This window comes from Pyrus communis, chromosome 3, assembly GCF_963583255.1.
Source record: "Pyrus communis chromosome 3, drPyrComm1.1, whole genome shotgun sequence".
Taxonomy (NCBI): Eukaryota; Viridiplantae; Streptophyta; class Magnoliopsida; order Rosales; family Rosaceae; genus Pyrus; species Pyrus communis.
The window spans coordinates 20689843-20709068 of record NC_084805.1 but is presented as its reverse complement, the minus strand read 5'-3'; the positions used below and the strand labels follow the sequence as shown (position 1 = coordinate 20709068).

The 19226-nt window shown below is 37.3% G+C and overlaps 1 pseudogene; it reads right to left on the bottom strand.

Annotated features, from left to right (window-relative positions):
- Window positions 1–4377: 4377 nt before the first annotated feature.
- On the bottom strand, window positions 4378–5816 carry LOC137727715 (flavanone 3-dioxygenase 2-like; annotated as a pseudogene).
- Between the last annotated feature and the right edge of the window lie 13410 nt (window positions 5817–19226).

Below are 19226 nucleotides of genomic sequence, written 5' to 3'. Positions count from 1 at the left end.
CTTAAACTGAGACACAGGAAAAGGAAGTTTTGTAAACTTGCCTTCCAAACAATTAGAACACAACAGAGGCAATGAATCAGGATTACAAGACAATCTGGACTTTCTTAAAATCTGAGATACTATAGGATTAGAAGGATGACCTAGTCTGTTATGCCATAATCTTGAATTCACTTGTTGTCCAAGATAAGCAGCAGCATAGGCACGTTTGGAAGAAGCATCAAATGTGGAAGAGAGAATCGGATACACCCCATTACTGCACAGTCCTTTGTAGAGTATCCTCCCTGTGGTTTTGTCCTGAATCCAGAAACAAAATGCATCAAAGATTATCCAACAATTATTTTCCAAGCAGATTTTATGAACTGACAGCAGATTCTGTGTTAATTTCGGAACATATAAAACAGAATTTAATTTCAGAGAGTGTAATGGAGTTTGAAGATTGGTGGAGCCAATATGAGATATGGCTAAACCTTCACCATTGGCAGCTTGGATAGTCTCAGTGGATGGATAAGGAGTTGCAAGAGACAGATTCTACAACTCAGTGGTCATGTGATTAGTTGCTCCTGAGTCAGTGAGCCAAACTTGCTGAGATGGAGCAGATGACTGAGGAGAAATAGACTGAGTTCCAGAGTTGGTATGAGCATACATGGCAGTCATCGGATCATTAGAACTCTTCTGGAAACAAAACTCAGCACTATGACTAAAGTTCCCACAGATTTGACATCCGGAATTAACCCCCAGTATTTCGAAATCGACAAGTATCAGCAAAATGATTAGTTTTCCCACAGATTTGGCAGCCTTGAGAAACAGAAGCATTTCTAAAACGACAAGTAGTGGCAAGATGATTATGCTTGCCACAGATTTGGCATGTCATCAATGAAGAGGAACCAAACTGTTGTGGAGAATTTCCCAAAATTCCAGGGCCAGAATTAGAAAAGAAGGACTTGTTAGCGCCAAACCTGTTATTAGAATTAAACCAATCTCTGCCTTTATTCTTGTTATTGAACCCTCGAGAACCATTATACTGATAATTGGAGTTATGATTCTGAGACAAAAAACCACCAGAATTCTTAGAAGGAAAACCCGACTGTTAAGCAACCAAAGCAGTAAGCAAAGGGGCAACATGCATAGTTTCAAGCATTGCTTCTTCAGCAAGGAGTTGGGAACGAAGATCTTTCAATGAAATAACTGTATCACGACCCCTAATGACTGACCGAATGGTATTGAACTCAGAAGGTAAACCAGTCAATGTAAGAATGACAATATCATCATCGTCAAAATGAACACCAGCAGCAGACAAATAATCGCGAGCTTCCTTGATCCTTTGCAGATATAGAGTGATGGAATCATTACCTTTCTTGATAGTTTGTAACTCAGATTTCATCTGGAAAATACTGGATCGAGTAACGGTAGAAAATTGTTCTTTCAGACGAGTCCACAAATCCAGAGAACTTATACTCCCAATTGCACAAGAAATTGGAGGAGGCGACAGAGTTGCAGAAATGAGCTGCATCAACGCTTTGTCATGCATTTTCCAAATCCTGTATGCATCAGATTCAACTTGTGCAGTAGTACTACCCGAAACAACTTCAGAATCCCCAGAAATCACATCAGAAAATCGAGGAGGGCAAGGAGTAAACCCATCAACAAACCCCATAATGCCATAGCCTTCCAACAAAAACTGCATCTGAAAATGCCATGTCAAGTAATTGGTATCGTCCAGCTTCATGGTTACGGACGTAGAGACAGAGGAGAGAAGAGATGTAATAGGTGATTGCAAGATTTGCAACTGAGACACGGTCACCATTTTGGTAGAATTGCTTCACCGAAATTGACAGAGAACAAACGTCGAACACTTGGTGTGCAGAAAACCAAACACAAATGAATGAACCCTAACTCGAGCAGAAAAGACCCAAATCAAGAAGAAAGAAATAGAAGAGAGAGAGAGACACATATATGTGCGATCAGAAGCGGAAGCATATACAGAAACCCCAGATCGATACACCCCAAAGCTTTATGCTTTTTCCGGCGATGATACCATGTAAACCAATCTAGACATATATCAGAGAAGAAGAAGATCGATAGAGAGAGAAACGAAGAGAGAAAGAATACTTGGAGAGCAAGGTATATTTCTGAATTGTATTTACTATTTTCACATTAACTTCTACTGTTTCATTACAAAGGATATTTATACTATCTAAGACAGCTTCCTCACTAAGCTATCTTCTAACAATCTTATAACTGCAAGACTAATCTATTGACATTTGGCAACATCTCATCCATTCATATAATACTCCTAACAGATTTTACATACATATATATATATATATACATATTTTTTTTTTTTTGTGAAACCCAGTTTCTTCTCGTAATTGTATAACTCATTCAATATCTGACATTTTGACACAATAGTCAAAACAAAGAATAGCTTCATAAAATATTATTGGAAAATTCAACTCATAAAATAAGTTGGTCCATATATATATATATAGAGAGAGCTCTATAGTCCTCTATAATTCATTCATTCGTTCTCCATCTCCTTGTTTGCATTGCATACACAGAAAGAAAGAAGGAAGAAAAAAAGAAAAATTATTAATTGCCAAACAAGGAACAACATGAAGTTTTTGAATACGCTTTTGGTGGCCATGGTAGTGGTGTTTCTTGTGAACATGCACTCACACGAGGCCTGTAGAGTTTTGCAGGGGAAAGATCATGATGATGAAGGAGGATGTTCTGCAAATTAGGGATAGGGGTACTACTGTCAAATACAACTTCCCTATGAATTTGATTATCAAGCAAGTACTGTAGAAGGGTTCTGCCCCACCCGGTGGTTCAAATCCGACCAACCCTTGAAGTTGTAACAAATTAATAAGACTCTACAAAGGCGGGATTCTTGCATGTAATGGCCAGATGACGAGTACAATACTCACATGAAAAATGATGGCGACCAGTTTATCCTGCGAAGAGGGCCACATCGATCCACATATCAACTTTTAACCATCAACCAAAGATTATTATTATTATTTTTTTTTGGCAAATAATATGCAATTAATGTTACATTCTTTCTAATGAATAATTAAGGAAAGACCTAACTGTTGGTTTTTTGTTTTAGCTTAATAAGTTGTGTAAGCTGTAAAAAAATTGTGTATTAGCTTATCAATGTATATGAGTTTGACATAATTAATATAATACAAATGACAGAAAAAATCTTTATTTGATAATGTATTTCGTTTTTACACATTTTTTGTATGTGATACGATGCAACTTATACTATATATGTTTGTAAACATTGTATTCTTTTAAGGGACAGGAAAAAATTATAAAACGAATTTATTTTTCTTTTCTATTTTCCTTTAACAGTGTGGTTTTATTATTGGGTTTTGCTTTTGTTGTACCCGCCGCGTTATCCGACTTAACTTTGCCCTAAGGGAGGTTGGCTCCCTTTCTTTCTAGGATGAAGCTATATTCCTTTTATGGTGTGAAAAGCTTTAAATGTGCTTAACCTATTTAGGATTTCATTTGTTTTCGGGAAAGGAAACAAGCCTATGACAAACAGTATAAATTTAGGGCTTAGTATTCTCAACACATCAACGTATAATTTCCTTGAGTACTTGGCTTTAGGCTTCTTCCATTGGCCTTGTGTTTGTTCGTTGCAAAGTAGTGTATGCTTTAACTTATTTTAGTGATCAAGTTGTCTGAAGTAAGTGCAACGACCCCAACAACTAAAGGAAGTAGAATAATACGACCGGAAGATGTCCCATGCCCACCAGCACCGAAAAAGTACCAACCTCGTAATAATGGTGCTGATCCTAAGAAAGCTCCAAAGCGTGATTTGAATAAAAGATTCAGTGAAGAAGGAAATTGAGTAAAGAAGGAATATTAGGCTACCAAGAGAAGGATGGAGTTCGAGTTAAGCGTAATTAGGAGTTGAGAGTTTAATTTGTTGTATTTTCTTTGTTTGGTTATCCTATTATTATGTCAGTTTTTAAGACATAATTTTTCTGTTATGGTAGTTACAAGGAGCTGACAGTTATGAATAAAAATTTACTTGTTATTTTATGTAATCTATTTCATATATCTATACATGATATGGAGTTAATTAAGATTTTTACATAATGTTGGAATTCAACACATATACAGCAGATGCTAGCCTTTTTCTTTGCCTGCAATCCCAGAAAACTCCCCAACTACAATTATTGTGATCAAACTTTCCAATAAAAAGTACTGCACTTGGCAATTATTGTACAATATTTATAAACCAACACCGAAATAAATTTGAACCAGTTGTTCTAGTTTTGCCACCCACATAGAGCAAAGAGAAAGCAAGTTATATATTCAAATGAAAACAATACAAAACTAAAATTCTTGCATGATGATCAACTAAGCTTGGAGCGTAAACGTTTCTAGTAAAACTTCGGTTTTACCTTGCTTCAAAACATAGTTGATAAAGAACCCTTTGTGTTGAAAGGGTTTATAGAGTTGTGGATTGCTTGCACTAATAAGAGCTCCAGCAGGTTCTACATTGCAATTGTTTGAAGGTGCGACGAAAAATGCAGCAGATGTTCAGCACTTTTCAGCTTCCCATTACTGATAATCTACATCTCATGTCAATAAAAAAGAAAAGGGTTTTCATATGGTAATTAAGAAGGGTGAATGTGGGGAAATATACTCAGGCCCTCATATCGACATGATATTGACAGCTATCTATTAAAGTACCATTACTATCAACTATATCAACAAACATTATATTGACAGCTTTGAAAATTATATATAATCTTCCCCGTAAAGAAGGGTACATACTGAATCTACTGATGTACCTGTAGCTGATGGCCAATGTTAACCACCAATGCTTGTGAAATAGGCTCCACACTGATCCATCCCCGTCTTTGAAAACTTGAAGTCCATTTACATGATCTTCTTGAAGTAAAATGGTTATGGAGTTTGGATCACAATGTTTAGGTACACCTAACGTCAAACTTGGGTCCAAGCAAGGCGGGTAATGATAAACTGAGAGTGTCACATTATGGCAAAGTTCATCCCTAACATACGCAGTTCTGAGCCCAAGTCCTTCACTTATTAGCTCCAAAACTTTCATATCTACTTTTCTCACTTGTGCAGAACATGTCCCAACTAGATCTCTGGAATCCACATCATCAATAATTAGTCTTTGTAGATATGAAAATATATATGTCACATATAGCAACAAAAAAAGAACGGAGTTTTCAGAACATGAATCTATATATCTTTGGTACCTATATCTACTAGGCTGGTGAGGCCATTGCTGCATACATTCCTCTAGAGGATGGCAAGGGTGTCGTAGGTAATCATGCCACAAATGAACATCTTCCAAATCAAAATATCCACTGCTGGTTGAGAGCCTGCAACTTTTTTTTCGGGTCGTTAGGGTAGAGGTTTGCCTTGTCTTCTGCAGGCAAGCAAAAGAACTCCTTGAACACACCCATCGTGTCGTTCAACAAACTTTCTGATATGCCATGGTTGACAACCTGCTTTGTAAATAACATTAATCGGATAACGCATAACATAGTAATTGAAAATATGAAGCAGTGGTTGCTCAATGATCAAGGAAGAGTATTTGAAGTCTCAAAAAGTTACCTAAAAAACCCAAATTCCTGGCTAGCCTTGAGTATTTTCTGGTTTATATAGGTTTGATCGCCGCCTTCTGCTCCACCCAGATCAATCACTGGAATGTTGTCTCGCAAATGAGCGGTAGTAAGATTCTCGGGTCTTGCATCCGGTGGGAATATGTAACTCTCAAGCAAGGTTTGACCGTTGTACCAGCTTAAAATAAGCTTCTCCATTCCCTCAATGTGTATCTAGCCTCACCACTGTTCTAAATTTTCCCGCCTAGCTCAACCTATGCCCTGCTTAGGCGCTAGACGGCTGGTCACCCCCCTCCAATTAATGCCTAGGTGTTTGAAAATTAAGAAATGACTCCTAGACCAGCTGAGGCGCCTGACTATACTTCATAATACGTATATCATTCTATTTTATAATTTATGATGAAATTATATATATTTTAAGTATAAACAAACACTTATTTACACAAAATATAATGGATTTATTTAAATCTGTCTAGTCCGCCTAAGCGCCCGCCTAGACTCCGCCTAGGTGCCTAGGCGCTAGGCCCCAGCCTGCCTCCTCTCGACTAGTACCTAGTGTCTTTTAGAACCTTGAGCCTCACAATGATTGAAGGGGAAAACTGTAAAACCCCTCCGCAAATTTAGTTTGTAATTTTACATTTCCCCTAAAAGTATTTGAAGTTTTCAATTTAGTCCCCACTTATTTACCCTATCCGGATCCTTAATCCATATTTTCCTCCTCTCACTGGCTGCCACGTGGCAACCTACTAACCCACTTACTCAGCTCTTTATCCTTCTCACTCACCCTCTCTTTCTCTCATGCTTGCACTCCCATTTCTCGATCGACACCCACTGTCACACTTGAGCCATCCTAACGACGGCGCAGTACCACCATTGCCTTCTTATACTCCCTCTCTCACTCCCCCTCGTCTCTGCCAACTCCAGGACACCCAGAGGCACCCAAATCTATATGGTGAGCCCTGTGCATTTCGAACAAGATTCCGGCCACCTCGTCCATTCTCTGTTGGATCTCAGGTACAAAAACTCTTCCCCTTTATTATACCTTCATGTTCGTAAGTAGATTGGAGGGTAGATTGACGTTTTGCTGTCAACCGAAACCGAGGAAGCTCCGGCGTCCTATCCGTCGAAATCAGGCATTCGGGCCGTTGCATCTGAGCCCAAGCCTTAGGGAAGCCCAAACCTAAAACCCTGCCTCTTAGGCTTATGGGGCATTTGGAACTTGGGCTTAGGTTCGTTTAAACCCAAGCCAAACCCTTTTATTTTTATATATTTTATTAACCCAAAAACAATCGGGCCAAACTTCAATGCCCACTTAATTGGAAACCCTAAACCCTATCGGGCTGTGTAGGCTTAGGCCTTCATGCCTTTGCATCCAGCTCGTTAGAACCCAACTCACTAGACCTTTGGGCCGGGCTTTCCAGCCTATGCCCTTTGACCCAAAACCCTACGGACCTAGGCCCTTGGGCCTTAAAACCCAGCCTAAGCCCAGAGGCCCAAGCTCAGACCCAATTTGACCTAGGTTGATCAACTCAAACCTGTTGATTTTGACCTGTCTAACTGTTGACCCAATCAACGGTTAGCGTTGACTTTGACTTTGGCCAGTCAACGTTCAACATTGACTTTTTGACTTTTTTCGGGTTTTCGTTAGGGACCCCTCCTAGGCTAATTTCGATGTCCTCGACCCATTTTTTTACGTTCGTTTTTCCAAATTCAATCATTTGAATAGAGTTTTATTAATTGGACACTTTATGTGTTTAGGTGCGAATATTAGTTGCGATTTTGTTATTCCTATTTTGTACAGCTCTTCGACGATGGAGTATCTATGAGTGGACCCTTTCTAAAATGCATGTTTTAATAGTAGAAATGCATACATGAAAAGCACGATTTAATGACTATGTTTTATGAAACATTTTATGAGATATTATGCTTACTTAGAATATTTTGAATTACCATATTTTATCAAACTCATGTTCTTTGTAGTATAGATGATGAATGACTTTATACTGCTTATGAACATACTTTTACACACTTCTTTATAGTATAGATGATGGATGACTTTATACTGTGAAGTTGATTTTGAGATATATGTACCTATGTTTGGAAATATTATTTTAAGTGGTTTTGTGCTTATCTAGTGGTCACTTATATTGACCTTCGGGTTGGGTGCTGTAGTAGCCTACAGGCGATTGATACTTATATTGACCTTTGGGTTGGATGTTGTAGGAGCCTATGAGCGATTGATACTTATGAAGGAAGTTTCTGAAGGAAGAGTTCTATATGCCTTCGGGTGATACTGACACCACTAGTTAGCACACTATATACGAGTTATGTTTCAGGAAAGGTTTTATGGCATGCTAGGATTTTTGGAAAACCTACCACTTATTATGCTATTAGTTTTCATAAAATTTTGGGGGTTAGTATGTTGATAACTGTTTTATTATATATATATATATATTAACTTTGTTCACTTATATTTGTTTTGCGCCCCCTCAGGACTTAGAATCGAAGCATATAATCCTGGTGTTAAGGCACTTCCACATCGGCATCTTCGAGTTCTCTCAGTGTAGGACCCACTCCTTTACTCATTCAATTTTATATTATTTCTTTTCTAATATCTCGAATTAGTTGTATGCTCTGAACACGTTCCTCAATTGCATGTTAATTCATTATATTTAAATTTATAAGTCTTGTTTATTTCTTGTTCTCAACATTTGCATTCAATAAATGGCTTTCGTCACCCTCTAGTGTCAGCCAGCACGTGACCATCCCGATGTCCGTAGGACATCGAGATCGAACACGGACATCGGGATCGGAGCGTGTCAAAAACTAGTGCACATATAAAGCTGAGAAATTGCTTTCAAACTTGCCTATGATTTAAAGTCAACCATCCATATATTCCAATTTTTTTATATCAATCTGGAATAAAGATAATTCTTTACGTGTATCAATTGGCTTGATAAAGGCTCACATAATGCAGACAATCTTGTAATTAAATAGAAGACATAAACAATACCTTGATTGTGATCCAAGGCCGGCAAGGCGATGCTCGACATTGTTGAGAAATAATTTCATATTGATGGGGGAAAGAACCTTGCGTAGGCTAATAAGAGGTTGGATTACTTCTCATATTGCCAATTGGTTTTATGGTGGAGCCCCAACTTTCTTCATGGTATAAGAGCAGGTTGTCTCACATGTGAAGTCTAACGGCCATACATGCTCCACGTAACGCCGTTTGTGGTGTCCACATGTTTGGCTTGAAAGTCGCCACACGTAAGGGGGTATGTTGAGAAAGAATTTCACATTGATGGGAGGAGAGACATTGCATGAGCTTATAAGAGGTGGGTTACTCTCTATATTACTAATTGATTCATAGAGGAACCTCAACTTTCATGAGACATTAAAAAAATGAAGGAAAGAATTTGAAGTCTCGATAGTCAATAAGTTACCTGAAAAAGAAAAAAAAAATACCGAATTCTTGACTAGCTTTGAGTATCTGCTCAGTTATACACGTATGAACACCGCCTTCGGCTCCACCTAGATCAATCACTGGAATGTTGTTACTGCATTCTATATTTGCACAAAGTTTCCTTATCACAACAAACTTTTAAATGAGTATTGAGAATCTTGTTATTTGCCTATGGCGGACGCGGGGAGGTTAAATGCTTGTGATGGACTCTATCGGATTTCAGTGTGGGATGCAGATGGGAGGTCGGCAAAGCGTTACATGTTTTTTGATGCTATGGTTATTTACCGAGGCACACTGCATTAGTGTACCAAGTCTAACTTGACATTTCCACGATTGATTAGAAGATTTCAATATTAGGAGATATGGTCGTAAACGCTTGTATGTGGGTTTTTTTTTTTTTTTTTTTTGCCCCATGATTAGACCTGTAAACAGGTTGGGTTTGGGTCGTGTTCAATCTGACCTGTTAAGCTAACAGGTCTTCCGAACCTAACCGCTTAATCTATTAGGTCACCCGTTAACAATTTTTTTTTTTTTTTTTTTTTTTTTTGCATTCCAATACAATTACACATATTAACTGCAAGGATGTATGAAAGGGTGCTCACAGTGAAAAAGGTATTGACTTGGATATATAGTAAACAAACAAGGAGCTACGACTTGGATTTCTCCTCCGTCTGGTTCTAGAACTCTTCCTTAAGGTGGAGAGGTCGATGGTGAGCTCATGGAAGCTATTCGCTAGAGACTCAGTCTGGAGGAGGAGCCACATCCGGCTGCCGTTGGAGGAGTCTTCAAGAAGGGTCTAGATCCTCTGGAGCAGGATGTAGAGCTCCTGGAAGCAGAGGACAACAGAGTGGGAGAAGACAGTGGTGGAGCCGCGGATGATGTCTTCGAAGAGGATGGAGAGGAGGGTTGACCTACGGATCACGGAGCGGGAAGTGCGGCGTAAGAGGAACTGGAACGGCTTGAGAGAGGAGATTTCTTGGGAGAGATGGTGGAGGGAACGGAGGAGGGTTTGGTCAGAGAGCTAGCTTGGGTGATATGAAGGCCCCTGCCGATGGTCGGCGTTTTCGCAGCTGAAATGCTTGCGGAGATATTGCCATGAACTAATCAAATGAATGAATCAATGAAGTATTAGGTTATTATCGATGATAAAAAAAAAAAGATAGGAAAATAGGAAAAAGATAAGGTGTGGTTATAATTTATAATGGGTGCTAATGGGTTTAACGAGTTGACCCAAAGTGATCCGTTATTTAACGGATTCACCCGTTAGTGACCTAACCTGTTAAGCATCCATCCAAATACTAATATTGACGGGTCGGGTCGGGTCGGGTCAGGTCCAAAATGCCAGTTCTACGCATGATAGTGTTCGGGCAGCACATCTTTTGATGACGTTTTTGTTACTATAATGCTTATGTTTGACTTTCAAATATAACATTTTAAATTGTTCGTTGAATCATCTCATGGTGCATGAATAAAACGTCTTATTACATTCTATTCGTCTCAACCCCCATATTGCATAAAGAAGAAAACAAGATATTTGTAAGAGAATTCGTCTATTTTCTTATTCAAGTAGAGTGTGCTGCAAGCAATACAAAGACAACTAGGGTTTTTCCCCTCTACTTATTCTGCACAGTAAACACTATATTATATCATATTATATAGGTTTTTTCCCGTTTACTTATTCTGCACAGTAAACACTATATTATATCACATTATATAGGTTTTTTTCCCGTTTACTTATTCTGCACAATAAACACTATATTATATCACATAATTTGATGTATCTTATTAGGTTGGAATTTTTGTAGCTATTGTTAATCATTCAAATAAATGATTAACGATCTGTAGCCACGCCGAGTAGTTATCTAGCCACGGCATTATTAGGGTATGCATCGTGTGGAGGAGGCGGAGTAGTAGTAGTGTGGCCTGCAAAGTTCCTTTGGTTGATGGTTGTATCGGCAAGATCAGCAGACCTTGGGATCTTCCGATTAGATCCAGTGGGAGGAGGATCGCCCTTCTGCTTCGAATCCATCAACACGATGTTTTTGTTCACCGTCGTTATAGTCTTCAAGTTTTCTTTCTCATCATGCAATATCCTGCCTGCACTAACCACATGCAGGTCCATACTCATGAGAAATACAACTGCTAGAACTGCGAATAAAACATTAAGAAACCTCATGGTGATCTATTGATCTGGTACTTACAGATATTAAACAAAGATAGCTAGCTTAATTATGAAGGATGTGTTATGTGGAGGTTCGATACGTGTGTATTTATATGCACCAATCTGCATGACTTTCAACCTTTTTCTTTTGTGGAAAACATTAAATATTGAATGGGTCAGAACAGAAGAAACGAGTTTGTTCGTCTACGATAGTAGAATTCAAAGTAAAGCTTTCAAATTTTTTAAGTTGGCATCTCTTCTTACATGTATTAGCAGGAGTGTTGCAAAGAAAGTTCTCTATGTAATTGGCATACATTTTGGGTCACAAAGAAATCAAAACCAAACCCACAATATATGTTTCTTTGCACTTACTATGGACTTCGCAATACCTTCACATCGAGACCTACAACCGAGATAGTGTTGCAGAAATATCTCTGATGACAAAACAGATTCTCTCATTTTCCGCCCGAACGTTTGACCAAAATGTTAATGAAAACTTTTGGGTTGACTTGCTGATTGTATATTATTAGGACTTGAATTTCATTTAACCAAAATGTTAATCAAAACTTTTGGGTTGACTTGCTGATTGTATATTAGGACTTGAATTTCGTATATCTCAAGTTTGAAGTCGTGGATGTATGAAAGCGAAACTTGCAATCCATGTTGCGGTTTAACGCCGCAATCTGGTTTGAGTTTTGACTTGTACCCCATTCTTCACGGCCAGCTAGTTTTTGCTTTAGGAACTGGATCCTTTCCTAAGCTCAGGATGGGGATCCTCTTGAGCAGCTCATCCGGGCCAAATTTGATCCAACGACTCCAAACAGAAGGCCTTTTTAAAAGTTATAATAATTGCAGCTGTTGAATCAAGTTTGAACAACCCGGATGGGCTGCTCATGAGGTTCGCCATCCTGAACTCAGGAGAGGATCCAGTTCCTCTGCTTTAGCCGCACTAATTGCTTCGTCATTATAGCAAATGTTGGAACTCACCAAACCGGGTGGAAAGCTGAATCTTTACTTGGGAATGTCTGCATTTTGGTCTCAATTTTTGCCCGTGCTACTAATTTACACTACATTCTTTTCGTTGGTTGGAAATTCCGAAAAGACTTCACTTGTTGGGATAACGACTCGTGTTTCTAACACGAGCCGTTTTAGTTCTCAACACGGCACGAAATGGGAGCAAAGGAGAGAGTCCGACTCTGTCCTTAGATGTAAAGTATCATTATCATACGTATGGAGGAGCAAATACTTGGTGACGCTACAAACCCGGGAACCGGACTTGAAAATCATACTATAATTTTTACGAAAATCAATGAAAAGTTCTCAAAAACTTTAGTTTTAATGAGGCAAAATAAAGGAGTATGTGAATAGTATTAGGAGTGCCTTTTCAAGGTAAAAATGTCTTTAACGTTAAAAGTGAACAGTACCATAAGTGTTTCGATAAGATTCCCATATTTTTTCCCATTACGTACTACATCCATGTTAACAAAAAACTGATCATATTTTCAATTAAGAAGTCTTTCACTGATTAACACCAACATGTTCAATGCCAATTTCCTCCCTTGTGTGGAAAAGCGTCCATGGAATATTATTGATCAATAACTTTTGAGTATTTCTTCATGTTCACTATTTAGCCCAGAATGGAGAAGGGAAGAAAAAGAGAATACAAAGTAGTGGCATAGAAAGGGAATGCAACATCGAGAGCGTAAGCATAAAACGGCCTCTAAATCTATGTATACTCATATTACATATCGTACTGTTTGTTTACTCCCTTTCTCTCTAAAGCAATATTCCTTTTATGGTTTGAAAAGCTTTTTTGTCCTTTTTCTCCCTTTCTTTGTAGGATTAGCCTATTTGGGACTTCCGTTGTTTTCGGGAAAGAAAATAAGCCTACACCAAAACTAGTACAAATATAGGCTTATACTATTCTCAAGTTCTCAACGTACCCCTCTTTAATTTTCCTTGAGTACGTAGCCATCTTCAATTGGCCTTGTGTTTGTTGCGAAGTAGTGTACACTTTAGTCGATTTTAATTATCAAGATGTCTGAAGTAGGTTCAACAACCCCAACAACTAAAGAAAGCAGATTAATGCGACCGGAAGATGTGCCATGCTCACCAGCACCAAAAAAGCACTGACCACCCAATAATGGAGTTGATCCTAAGAAAGCCCCAAAACGTGATTTGAATAAAATTTTCAATGAAGTAAGCAAATTGAGTTAAGAAATAATATTAGGGCTATCAAGAGAAGGATGGTGGTTCAAGTCGAGATCGTTATTTATAACTTAGGAGTTTCATTCGTTATGTTACTTTTATGAAATGATATTTCTTTTTGGTTGCTTATTAGGGGTATGCATGTAAGAGGAACTGATAACAGTTTTGATTAAAGATTTACTTGCTGTTTTATATGGGGTTTGACAAATCTATACATGTAAGAGAAACTCTAGAGTTGATTAAAATTATTTTTGCATATTATATATGTTGGAATTCAATTATTTGTCGTGGTATAATGTTTGTTACCATGGCATGGAACTGCCTGGCGCCTCTTACATACCGATATCTAATTTGTAGAGACGAATTTGGTAATTGTGTTCTTCTGCATGCAGACAACTGAAAGAACTCCTTGAATAAAATTTTCTGATATTCCGCGTCTTGTAATATTAGTTAGCTTTTTTTTAGAAAAAATTAGAGGACAGTTGGAAACTCCTACAATAATTTAAGGAAGGAAAAAGTTTCTAAATCAATTGAGACGAGTGGGTCAATAGTCAACAATCTGTCCACTAGGATATTAGATTACATGTATATAGTATTAGTTAACCAGAGATGACACAAAACATAGTAATTGAAAGCTGAAAGTCTATAATGCAACCTGAAAAAAAGAAAAAAGAAAAAATTTTCTTCACAAACTTTGAGTATTTGCTCAATTATATAGGGTATATAACAGGGTCCAATAATACATGGTTTAGGGTTTAGGGTTTATGGTTATAACATGTATGCAGAAGTTTGGCAACTAAAGACCTTTTTTGTTAAGACTGCGCGGCAGCATCACATTTCGGGTACAAAGATATCAAAACCAAACCTTGTGCCTGTCGATCATCAAAATATTAAAAACTTAATTGGTATCGGCTGTTAGTTGCAGTCCTTGGAGATTTTATGTTGTGACTATCACACAGTTATGTCTTGTTATTAATTCACTTGTGTTAACTTGCGTGTATTTATTTATAAATATTATACCCTAGTGTGTGATATGTCAACTATAATGTCCACTAATCTATTATACACGTGTCACGTGTGACCGTTAATTACACTAAAAAATTGCTTACCACTGCATCCTGAGCTTAATATGTTTCTATGAGAAATCTCCTAAACCCTACATAAATGAAGATATAAAGTAGTAATTAAAGAATAGTGTTCATAAAAAGAGGGAGTATTTAACCTAATTGAGACAATCATTCTACACATCATGCATGATATATTCCAGTGAATGGGACTTTCTGTCGTAGACCATGAAATTCATTTTATTAATTTTTTTTTTTTCAGAGCAATCCATGTCGTGTAAAAGGTTAGCACACATCCAATACTACAAACGTTCAAACTTTCAAGGTCGTAGTTAATGCTTCCCATCAAGCCTTATTACTTCTCATCAGTTCTCAGTTTGCGAAGCAAGCAAATGAATTGATCAATTCTCAACTTTATCACTAGGTTAATTAATTAATATTACCTTATTCCATATAATATTCGGAGATATTCCATGTATATATAGTTAAATACAATGTATAATAACGATCGAAATGACATGGAATTTTCTGAGGTGATTTTACATATATATGTATCTTTTTTTTTTTTTTTTTGAAACCCAGTTTCTTCTTGTAATTGTATGACTCATTCAATATCTGGTCTTTTGACACAATAGTCAAAACAAAGAATAGCTTCATAAAATATTATTGGAAAATTCAACTCATAATATAAGTTGGTCCATATATATAAAGAGCTCTATAGTCCTCTATAATTCATTCATTCGTTCTCCATTTCCTTGTTTGCATTGCATACAGAGAAAGAAAGAAGAAAGAAAAAAAGAAAAATTACTAATTGCCAAACAAGGAACAACATGAAGTTTTTGAATATGCTTTTGGTGGCCATGGTAGTGGTGTTTCTTGTGAACATGCACTCACATGAGGCCTGTAGAGTTTTGCAGGGGAAAGAGAAACTCATGATGATGAAGTAGGATGTTCTGCAAATTAGGGATAGGGGTACTACTGTCAAATACAACTTCCCTATGAATTTGATTATCAAGCAAGTACTGCAGAAGGGTTCTGCCCCACCCGGTGGTTCAAATCCGACCAACCCTTGAAGTCGTAACAAATTAATAAGACTCTACAAAGGTGGGATTCTTGCATGTCATGGCCAGATGACGAGTATAATACTCACATGAAAAATGATGTCGACAAGTTTATCCTGCAAAGAGGGCCACATCCGTCCACATATAAAATTTTAACCATCAACCAAAGATATTTTTTTTGTTTTTTTTTAAATAATATGCAAATAATTTTATATTCTTTCTAATGAATAGTTAAGGAAAGACCTAACTGTTGGTTTTTCGTTTTGGCTTAATAAGTCGTGTAAGCTGTAAAAAATTGTGTATTAGCTTATCAATGTATATGAGCTTGATAGAATATAATTCAAATGACCGAAAAAATCTTTATTTGATAATGTATTTCGTTTTTACACATTTTTTGTATGTGATACGATGTAACTTATACTATATATGTTTGTAAACATTGTATTCTTTTAAGGGACAGAAAAAATGATAAAACGATTTTATTTTTCTTTTCTATTTTCCTTTACCTGAAAAAGAGAAAAAAAAAACGGAATTCTTGACTGGCTTTGAGTATCTGCTCAGTTATACTGGTATGACCACTGCCTTCGGCTCCACGTAGATCAATCACTGGAATGTTGTTACTGCATTCTATATTTGCACAAACAGTTTCCTTACCACAACAAACTTTTAAATGAGTATTGAGAATCTTGTTATTTGCCTATGGCGGACGCTGGGAGGTTAAATGGTTGTGATGGACTCCATCGGATTTCAGTGTGGGATGCAGATGGGAGGTCGGCAAAGCGTTACATGTTTTATGATGCGATGGTTATTTACCGAGGCACACTGCATTAGTGTTCCAAGACTAACTTGAAATTTCCACGACTGATTAGAAGATTTCAATATTAGGATATTAGGAGATATGGTTGTAGACGCATGTATGCGTGTGTGTGTGTGTGTGTGTGTTTTTTTTTTTTTTTTTTTTTTGTATATTTCTTTGTTTTGCCCCGTGATGGTGTTTGGGCAGCGCATCTTTTGATGACGTTTTTGTTACTATAATGCTTAATTATGTTTGACTTTCAAATGAAACATTTTAAACTGTTCTTTGTATCATCTTATAGTGCTTGAATAAAACATCTTATTACATTCTATTCGTCTCAAGTCTCATACTGCATAAAGAATAAAATAAGATATTTGTAAAAGAATTCGTCTATTTTCTTATTCAAGTAGAGTGTGCTGCAAGCAATACAAAGACAACTAGGGTTTTTCCCCTCTACTTATTCTGCACAGTAAACACTATATTATATCACATTATATAGGTTTTTTTTCCCTCTACTTATTCTGCACAATAAACACTATATTATATCACATAATTTAATATCTTATTAGGTTGGAATTTATGTAGTTATTGTTAATCATTCAAATAAATGATTAACGATTTGTAGCCACGGCGAGTAGTGATCTAGCCACGGCATTTTTAGGGTATGCATCGTGTGGAGGAGGTGGAGTAGTAGTAGTGTGGCCTGCAAAGTTTCTTTGGTTGATGGTTGTATCGGCAAGGTCACCAGACCTAGGGGTCGTCGGATTAGATCCATGGGGAGGAGGATCGCCCTTCTGCTTCGAATCCATCAACACGATGTTTTTGTTCACCGTCGTTATCGTCTTCAAGTTTTCTTTCTCATCATGCAACATCCTTCCTGCACTAACCACATGCAGGTCCATACTCATGAGAAATACAACTGTTATAACTGCGAATAAACAATTAAGAAACCTCATGGTGATCTATTAATCTTGTACTAGTAGATATTATACAAAGATAGTTCGCTTAATTATGAAGGATGTGTTATGTGGAGGTTAGATACGTGTGTATTTATATGCACCAATCTGCATGACTTTCAACCTTTTTCTTTTGTGGAAAACATTAAAAATTGAATGGGTCAGAACAGAAGAAACGAGTTTGTTCTATGATAGTAGAATTCAAAGTAAAACTTTCAAATTTCTTAAGTTGGCATCTCTTCTTACATGTATTACCACGAGTCTTGCAAAGAAAGTTCTCTATTTAATTGGCATGCAAGAAATCAAAACCAAACCCACAACATATGTTTCTTTGCACTTACTATGGACTTCGCAATACCTTCACTTCGAGACCTACAACCCAGATAGTGTCGTAGAAATATAAATCTTCTTATGTTTACAGGTTACGTGATAAGTGCTGTAAATACAAAGATATTTATCTCCGATGTCAAAGAAAATTCCCTTATTTTTCGCTCGAACGTTTGACCAAAATGTTAATGAAAACTTTTGGGTTGACTTGTTGATTGTATATTAAGACTTGAATTTCGTACATCTCAAGTTTGAAGTCATGGTTGACTTGCTGATTGTATATTAGGACTTGAATTTCGTATATCTCAAGTTTGAAGTCATGGATGTATAAAACCGAAACCTGCAATACAAGTTGCGGTTTAACGCCACAATCTGGTTTGAGTTTTGATTTATACCCCATTCTTCACGGCCAGTCAGTTTCTGCTTTTGCCGCACTAATTGCTTCGTCATGTTGGAACTCACCAAACCAGGTGGAAAACTGAATCTTTACTTGGGAATGTCTGCATTTTGGGGTCAATTTTTTCCCGCGCTACGAATTTACACTACATTCTTTTCGTTGGTTGGAACTTCCGAAAAGACTTCACTTGTTGGGAAAACAACCCATGTTAGAACAACTTGTGTTTATAACATGAGCCGTTTTATTGTTCTCAACATGGCACGAGATGGGAGCAAAGGAGAGAGTCCAACTCTGTCCTTAGATGTAATGTATCATTATCATACGTATGGAGGACTAAATACTTGGTGACGCTACAAACCCGGGAACCGGACTTCAAAATCATACTAAACAAATCAACATAAATGTAAAATGATACGGGTAAAGATTGTTTAGTGCACAAGCAACAAAGCTATATAACAAATCTTTACATATATATGTGTATATAATACATATCTATGCCTGTTCTCTGGAAAAACAAAGGATACAAATATATGTAACTCATGAATTCAACCTTAACTACTTACCACTTTACTCACAGGTAAGGTATTTATCTCGGTCTGCTGTGCAATCGGACTAGACAAATATGCTAGCAGCAATGACCCCGAAGAACCAATATAGACAGCGCTGTACATCAATCGGTACAATTATCAACTCAAGTACAAGCAATAAGAAGCGAGATTCACCAGCAAATGGTGGTCATAACTGCAGTATTGAAATCCAAGCTGTAATGGAAAGGTGACTTTGTTATGACAGATCTCCATGTCTTCTTCTTAGGATGGTATATTTGGTCGTAAAGTGTGCCAGCTATCGTATGCAATCGTGACCTGCGAATTTCTGCTGGCTCGACTGCCTTCAAAAGGGTTATTACATGCAACTCTCCATCCAATACAACGAATCTAAATGCTGAGTTGCATGGGGCCTGTCTTGGTATACTACTCCTTACACCAACGGTTTGAAGCCATGTCATATCTGCAGTACATATCATGTGGAAGCAACATAAGCAAAAACTTCCATAAAAGTATCACCCAAAGATCAAATTAATAACAACGAGGAAGAAATTCAAAGGACATAAATTAGGGGCAGATGCATACGTCCAAGGAGACATCAATAAGAATACACAAACGCGCACTTAA